The sequence below is a fragment of the Carcharhinus amblyrhynchos genome, chromosome 10 (assembly GCF_965287045.1).
Source record: "Carcharhinus amblyrhynchos chromosome 10, sCarAmb.v2.hapA, whole genome shotgun sequence".
Lineage (NCBI taxonomy): Eukaryota > Metazoa > Chordata > Chondrichthyes > Carcharhiniformes > Carcharhinidae > Carcharhinus > Carcharhinus amblyrhynchos.
In genome coordinates this window covers 70,314,542-70,323,552 of record NC_137333.1, presented here as the reverse complement: position 1 = coordinate 70,323,552, position 9,011 = coordinate 70,314,542, and the positions used below count along the sequence as shown (strand labels likewise).

At 41.4% G+C, this 9,011-nt stretch overlaps 1 non-coding gene across 1 annotated transcript; it reads right to left on the bottom strand.

Moving 5' to 3' along the window:
- Positions 1-5,375: 5,375 nt before the first annotated feature.
- On the bottom strand, positions 5,376-5,572 carry LOC145349607 (U2 spliceosomal RNA). Its single transcript, XR_013888119.1, has one exon. It is a non-coding gene; the product is annotated as a U2 spliceosomal RNA (small nuclear RNA).
- Positions 5,573-9,011: the final 3,439 nt, after the last annotated feature.

Genomic DNA, 9,011 nt, shown 5'->3' with positions numbered 1-9,011 from the left:
CACAGTAGTTAGCGCTGCTGCCTCACAGTGCCAGGGTCTCAGGTTCAATCCTGGCCTTGGGTCACTGTCTGTGTAGAGTTTGCACTTTCTCTCCGTGTCTGCGTGGGTTTCCTCTGGATGCTTTGATTTTCTCCCCCAGTCCAAAGATGTGTGGGTTCGGTTGATTGGCCATGCTAGTGTCAGGGGGATTAGTAGGGTAAATGTGTGGAGTTATGGGAATAGAGCCTGGCTGGGATTATGGATGTCCAGACTTGATGGCCAAATGGCCTCCTTATGTACTGTCAGGATTCAATGGTATCGGTTGATCTTTGGCTTCAACTCCACTCCCCCCACCCCATTCCATATCCCTTGATTCTTTGAGAGACCAAAAATCTTTATGCACAATAAGAATATAGGGGTGATGTGATTCTATGGAAGTCTCTGTCAAAGCTAGTCTCCAGGATCAGTCAGATGAGCTTCCACTGAATCTCCCAGTTGGCATAGCAGGTGTCACTGTATTGTTCATTATAATTGAGGACTTTCTACATGTTGGACACAATGGTTTCTGTGCTCTATATAATGTCCATCATTAGTTGGAGCTGGATTTCTTCATACTATGGGCAATGTGCACAAGTTTGCAGGCTGACAGGCTTCCAGGTGAACTTGGCATTTCAAAGTGTATGCCCGTCAATCATTTCTGGGTTGACTAGGACCTCAAAATCTGCACTGAGTCCTCTGCACTAAAGCTGGTATGTAATTGTGCCCCCAGCAAGATGGCATTCATGGTATTGTATCCCTTGGTCCTGTACACTTGTGACCATTGATTTACCAAATGTAGACCCTTTATTTAGCATAGATAGGGTGCCAGCCTTAGCTAGTATTTTCTAGGGTTAGGTGATGCTGGATCTTTAAGAAGCCTGTCCTTCTTTTCCTGAAGTGGAAGAGGGTTGTCCATATTTTCAGAAGCTGAAATGAAAGACAAAATGGATAGTATTTAGTGTGAGGTCATGCAGGGTGTGTAGGATTCATACCTTCACAACTCTTGGCATTAACTTCTTCCCTTTGGTGGTGGAGGTGTTGCCTGGAAGTTTTTCTCCCTGGTGGAACAGGTACCTGCTTCTATTCTGGACCACAACTAAGCAACAGGAGGGCCAATATGTAGTTCTTGCAAGTACTTGTCTGCTCAAAAGTATTCCATCCTGCCTGCAACTAGAGTGCACCTTCCTTTTAAAAGGTGCTAGCTAGCTTTAAGTGGTGTCAGTGAAGGTAGGTTTCCCACCTCTACTAGCAGCTACATAGGCAATGAGTAGTGCAATGGCACTGGCTGTGAAGCTAAATCATCGTAGTCAGTTGCCAACATCAATTTTACATGGTCTGTGGGATTATGTGAACAGATACTTGCCATGTTTGTCCTGCCCATTGCATTGTATTATGCGTGATTGGATTTCTGGCCCAATTTATTCAATTATGATGTGGCTTTATAACTATCACTGTCCCAGATCTCCCTGTTATATCTAGCCAAGTATGACCTGCCCATAAAAGTCAAAGTTTATTTATTTATTAGTCACAAGTAAGGCTTACATTGACACTGCAATGAAGTTACTGTGAAATTCCCCTAGTTGCCACAGTACGGTACCTGTTTGGTCAATGCACCTAACCAGCACATCTTTCAGAATGTGAGAGGAAACCGGAGCATGCGGAGCAAACCCACGCAGACACAGGGAGAATGTGCAAACTCCACAAGGTGATCCAAGCTGGGAATCAAACCCAGGTCCCTGGCAGTGAAGCAGCAGTGCCATCCACTGTGCTGCCATGCCACCCCCAAACTCAGTGGCTGCTTCTTCAAAGACATTTGAGGCCAATGTCCATATAAACCTATGCTTTGGCCTCCAAAAGTTGACTTTGTTCCGATCATTCCTCCTGATTCACTGTTGCCCAAATCCATTTTGAGTCGATAGCAATTTTCTAATAGTTTCAGGATCTTTAACATATTGCATATCAGCAGATTAATCAAAAAAGAAATCCTGCCATGGTTGTTATCTGGGTACAGTTTCTTCTTCTGTGATTTTACGAGGGGCTAGAATATATCTTGCTTTCCACAGCAGAATAATATGTTCCATGTTAACCACTGGGCTTCACTCTGTCCTGATGGAATCTATGATCGAAATATCTCCCTAAATGGTGATATGAGGCAGGGCTGTTATTGGCCCTCTCAGCTTTGGTTATGGAGTTGATGAGCAACTTCCTTTCCATAATGACCAAATTGTGCTACTTTGAACAATGTTATAGAAAATGGTAAGTGCCAGTATCATATGGTGCTGTGTTATTGCCACTTTTGTTCATGACAACCAGTGCTGGCAGCAAAACAGCTGGGCACAGAAAAGCCCATGAGAAAGAGTCAAGTGCATTCAACTGTTGTAGTAATAACCAATGCATTAATTCTCATTTTTCATCATTAGCATTGGGCCAACATCAGTTCATCAGAATAGAAAGCCAAAATAAACTTGTGCCTCCAAAAGCTTCTTTAAGAGCAGCCAGTAATTTTGACCTTAATAGTAAAGTGTATTTCGGCAATGATTTTACAGTGATCAATTCCTTAGGATGTGGTCCTGCAATGTCTAGACTCATGGGATTATACTGTTGACAGCTTCAACCACTGTACAATCCAAGGCAATAATTCTGCCGGTCATTTGCCAATGAGATTCAAATGAGTTGAACCCTCAGAATATAACAAGCAAAAGATCACTAGATCCCATACGCTGAGCCAGTTTGGAGAGGGCTTATAATTTTACATGCATCAATTTCACTAATCCAGCCATAAAACATTTTTACAACTTTTGGTTACAAAATTTGACTCTGACATGTCACTGTTTAAGTTTAAATTTCATTTATTAATGTCACAAGTAGGCTTACGTTAACACTGCAATGAAATTATTGTGAAAATCCTCTAGTCGCCACACTCCGTTGCCTGTTCAGGTACACTGAGAGAGAATTTAGCATGGCCAAAGCATCTAACTATCACGTTTTTCAGGAGGAAATTGGATCACCTGGACGAAACCCATGGGGAGAATGTGCAGACTCTGCACAGACAATGATCCAAGCCAGGAATCAAACCTGGGCTCCTGGGGCTGTGAGGCAGCAATGCTAACCACAATGTCACCGTGTTGCCCATTGTGACAGCTCCTGCTGCTTTTGAAATCTGAACCTCCAAAATACCAACCAGACTGCTTCTACTCACCTCATTGCCCAGGTTTCAGCATGCCATCATCATAAAGGCACTAGCATGGATGTACCAGAAGACATAGTTAGCAGATTGTGCTGTCAAACAGCATCTGCTGCTGAGTTGACAAACAAGCTTCATTTTGGACCTCGCTGGTTCTTTTAAAACCCTCCTGTAATCACTCCACATTTTTCATGTTTTCTGATGCACAAGGAACTGTCCCACTCCCTCCCCATCATTGTCACTATTTACAGGGATAACCATGGTACTGCCAGTTAAAGTCCTTTTAACTTTCTTTAGCTGTTTCAGAGTGAGTGGAAACAATGTATTGAATGTTGTTGATGGAGTTTGGAAACTTTTTTGTATTCGTACGTCAAAGGTGTTGGGACTTTGACAAGGTGCTCAGAGGAGTTTAAAGGCCTGTTGGCTTTTTGTTTCTTTGTTTCATATCTTCACACATTTTTCCCCTTTGGAGAATAGTTGAGAAGTGTTGGAAAGCTGTTTATCAACTTATTGATTCCTATTAATCATTGCATGTGTGCAGCTGTGCAAAAAAGAACCATGGAAATGATTTGGTGCATACTTGGAAAAAGGGTGAGAGATACATTACTCATAACTCCCTTCTGCCACCCAACCATGCATGAACAGCATGCCTACAATGAGAACCATCCTGTCACCAGAAATGTTGTGGAGCATATTGTTTCATGTACAAGGACAGCAATCTTTATCAGTGTCTTGTCTCAGTGAGAGGCTTTATTGAACTGAATAACAATGGTAGTTTACAGTGCTAGCTTCATTTCAGAGTCATGTTATTATGGTAAGTTAGGTAATTTAGTAAGATTGCATTTTCAAAACCCAAACATTTTTTCATACCAAACAAAAAGTATAAACATCTCCCTTATTCTGGCAAATAAAAGGCACATTTGCATGCCTAATCCTGTGTGACTGTAAATTACCCAAGTTATCCACTATACACTCATTGTTCTCATGCATTAACAACTGTCTGTTCTACTAGTCAGTCGCTGCACATGTATTGCACACGTAGCCTTTAAACTGTGCAGGTCTCCTAATGGAATGTGCGCAGGTTGATATTGGCTGTTTGTCTGGGTGAGGTCCCTTTTCCAGACAGTGTTGTATCTGTGTCAGTTGTTGCCTCATGACTGTTGTTGATCCAATGCAGACCATTGGGATTGATGGTCATTCTGTACTCACTAGAGGAGATCTCTTCTCCTGACCACCCAGTTGCTGTGAAGGAACAGCTTTGCTAGTTGTTCAGGTATTGCCAATTGAGGTGACAATTTCTCTAAGTATGTGCCAAGCTTCCTCTCTCCTGTCATTTCCTTGAAGATGATGACTCCATTTCCTTTGTACAAGAAGCAATCTTGGACTGTCAATTCATCTTGGTATAGCCAATGTGTTCTTATGACCAAAGATGTGTCCTTGACGTTCTCAGGACATCCTTTCAACACTACTTCTTGTAGTGCCTGTAAAATTGCATCCTGTTGGGCATTTGCTTGATTTGAGCAAGGCATTTGTACGTCAGATTCAATGGGGAGAATTTTCCTGTTCTACCCACCACAGGAATTGTAGCAGGCAAGGAGCGCACCATAGAAATATCCGTTGACCTCAGGCGGGGATTTTCCAGATTTGAGGCAAGTGCGGCCAGAAAATCCCACCCCATATCTCTGCTGAGTTGATGGCTTCCCAACCATGCCAAGCTGCTGTTTCACATTGAATCTGGAAGATATTGCATCCTTCATGGGTGTGCTGCTCCAACTGCATGTCTGCAATGTACATCTGATTTCCTTGCTTGTGTGCCATGTCCAGATGATATCTCTGTAAATGAACTAACATTCTCTGCAGTTGCTTTGAAATAGATAGTAGCAATTTGCAAAGAATGCTTTGAATTGGCTTGTGGTCGACTCCACAGTTACTTTGTCTCTCCTGCAGGTACTGATGAAAATATTTACAGGTAAAAACAGTAGCCAGACACTCTTTCTCAATCTCAGCGTAGCGTTACTGCATTTACATAGTCATGATGTGGAGATGCCAGCTTTTTTTTTCAGTTTTTTTTTGTTTTTATTCCAATTCAATCAAGTCCAATTCAGAGTCTCAACAAGTTGAGACATTCCTGATCCAAGCTGACAAGACAGGACTCTCACCTCTTGCCTTGGGCTTGATCTACATGATCCAAGCTGATTGGAGTAGGCATTGCACCTCCTCCAAGGCTTGATCTCATTTGCATCTTAGCCAAAAGGCCAAGATGCTGCTTTTAAAAATTACTTCAAATGAAGCGAAAATGTAACCTAGTGACTTCACAAGTACAGCATGTTGATACTACACTTGATCTTAGCCAAAAGACTGAGAACAGATACTACACTTGATCTGAGTCACAAGGAGTAAGAAGTCTCACAACACAGGTTAAAGTCCAACAGGTTTATTTGTAGCAAATGCCACTAGCTTTTGGAACTGCCTGTTCTTCCGTCAAGTAGCACTTGCTACAAATAAACCTGTTGGACTTTAATCTGGTGTTATGAGACTTCTTACTGCATTTACATAGTGCCATGGATGCAGATGTGACTGGATGTCCTAGCTGCATCAGAATTGCTCCCAGGTCGGTCTCATTGGCATTACACTGCAAGGTGACTTCATCATTGACATCAGAGTACTTAAACACTGGCATTATCATCACTGGATGTTGGATTTTAGTGAACACTGCTACTTGTTCTATACCTCAGTACCACTGCACATCATTGGTAATGAGCAAAATAATTAACAAATAATTATTAACAATTAACAATTTAACAAAATAATTCACAAATCCAATAAAGTATTGCACTGCTTTGCAGCTGTTGGTCACTGCATCATGCTACAGCTCTTATCTTGTCAGGATCTGGACAAAGACCTTTTGTCATCAATACATGACTAATGTACTTGACTGCAAAGGGAGTTATCCACAATAGTTTCTGCCTTGCTAAGAACAAAGAAAAAAATTACAGCACAGGAAACAGACCCTTGCCACATCCCCACACCGCTGCCGCCCCCCCCACCCTCCCTCCCAACACACAAAGCCTGCACTAGCCATGCTGCCTATGTGAACTAAAACCTCCTACCCTTCAGGGACCATAATCCCTCTATTTCAATCCTACCATGTATTTGCCAAGATACCCCTTAAAAGTCACTGATCGTATCTGTGTCCATTCTCTGTGTAAAAAAACTTGCCTCGTACATCTCCTTTAAATCTTGCCCCTCGCATCTTAAACTTATGCCCCCGAATAATTGATTCTTCCATTCTGGGAAAAAGCTTCTGACTATCCATCATATCAATGCCCCTCATAATCTTGTAGACTTCTATCAGGTCACCCCCTCAACCTCTGTCATTCCGGTGAGAACAAACTAAGTTTCTCCAAGATCTCCTCATGGTTAGAGCTCCACAATGCCCCCAGCCACTGCACTCCAGTTCTAAAACCCAAGCATCTAAGAGCTACAGCTAGAAACACTTCCTACACACATGCTGGCCTTGGGCACTGGAAATGTTCCCAGCTTCCCACATGGAGCATGAGGAGCACACCAGCCATGACTTACCCCTTTAAATTAAACCTTTGGGAGATACTTAAATTAAATAATATCAATTACTCTAGGGTCTAGTAAGTGTACTAACTCTTGTAAAATTGGGAATATGTCATCTACTTTGATAGGTACAAAGGAGACATGTGTTGGAAAGATATCCTCAATCAGGTATTCACTGCTGCAGATACCTGAGGGGTATCTATGACTTTGCAGCATGCAAATTGATGTTGATAAGTGTTTGCTGTTCATAGTTTTTTGTATCTAATGGACCATAGGAGAAACAGATTAAAATGACAGTAAAACAGATTTTTCTGCTAAATGTCAGCCTAGTGTATTTGGAAAGTAAACAGATCATTTCCAGAACTCTGTATATTCTCCCTCTGTGATGCTCCTCAAGTTTTCACCAAAAATATTGACAAGTTGCATTGTAAAATAAAGTAAATCCAACCTATACAACTGAATCCTGCACATTTCTTCCTCACCTGCTCCCATGTTTGTTGTGCAGGTGACATTTATTCCTTCAACTAACTCTATGCTCTAACGCTACTCCTGGCTGCAGCTTGAATGTCAGGTCCGAATAGGACTATCCTTTCTTAAAGAGTGTCTTGAAGCTAGACCTCTAAATTTCCACCATGGCATTGGGTAGTTTTGTGTTGTTGCCTTTTTGCTGCCATTTCTTTCTTGCAGCAGCAGGGTAGCCACAAGGATGAACAAAAGCCCTTTAAGACTGTTAGTGAATAACTTGCTCTTGGCTCCTCACATTTCCCCAGCTCATCATCCATTGTGTCGGAAACACAATAGTTTTATGTATGTGAACTGAACTTGCATCATTGCACAAGATTGGCTCAAAAAATGCAGGCAAATAAATTGCTTGAGAAATAATTGTTCTATCACCGCATCAGAACAACATTATCGATTCCTATAACCCAATATAACTATAACAATTTTAGCAAGAAACAATTTGCATTTTAATCTTAGCTAGAATTAATATAAATAATGCATTACCTAAACTTCCTTAAGGTTTATTTATTAGTCACAAGTAGTCTTCCATTAACGCTGCAATGAAGTTATTGTGAAAATCCCCTAGTTGCCATACTCAGGCACCTGTTCAGCTGGGCTGAGGGAGAATTTGGCATGGCCAATGCATCTAACCAGCACATCTTTGGACTGTGGGAGGAAACCAAAGCACTGGAGGAAACACACGCAGACACAGGGAGCATGTGCAAACGCCACAGACAGTGGCCCAAGCCAGAAATCAAACCCAGATCGTTGGTGCTAACCACTGTGCCACCATGCTGCCCATCAACATTTTCCTGGAGATCTACTGGGTATTTTTCTGTTCTATTTAACTTTTTAAGCATTGTTAAATGTGTCTAAGTAAGGGCAGGAGTTTTTAAAATTTAATTAGGGCGTCATGATTAGCGCAGGCTTGGAGGGCCGAAGGGCCTGTTCTTGTGCTGTATTTTTCTTTGCCATTTAATCTCTTTGTTGTTTAATCCATTTCTCATTCCCAATGAAATCTCTTTAAAGTCAAATATTTTTGCCATTGCCTTTTTTTCCGCTGGATTAATCTGTTTCTACTAATATTATGATCATTACATCCCAGGCTCTGTGCAGCTTCTGTGTTATTTACTATTTTGGGTCTGATTAAAGATTAGATCTGGTATTACCTTCAACTCTTGGTTGTTTGCCAAATAAGTAAACAATCTGATTCAAATTCCAGAAGCATACAGTCCTCTTTGTTTATTCTTCTACTGTTTCCTATCTCTAGATAATAAAAATACTCAAGGAATAAAATACTAGGCTTTTTACTGGCTTCTGTTATCTGTAAAAATACTTCCTGTCTCCTTCTCCTTCTTTCGAGGAGTCTGGCGACAATATCCGATAATGATAATTTTTTTTATTTTGACAGATTTCCGGCATCAGGGAACATTATTTCACTCTGGATGCCATAATCCTCCTTTATGCTCAGTTGTGTTTACAGAGCAAACCATGAATCATTGACAATGATTTTTTTCAGTTAAGTTCAGCAGGATTTTCCAGCCCTGGTTTGGCATTGGCAGGGAGGGAAAATCCAGCAAGCCATTCAAAGGTCCCCTGCAGCTCAGTGGCACCAAAAGGTCTTGACAGTGGGAGGGGCTGGAATTTTCCAGCCTCTATTACTGAATTAAAGTTAACTTATTAGTCACAGGTAAGACTTACATTAACACTGCAATGAAGTTACTGTGAAATTCTCCGAATC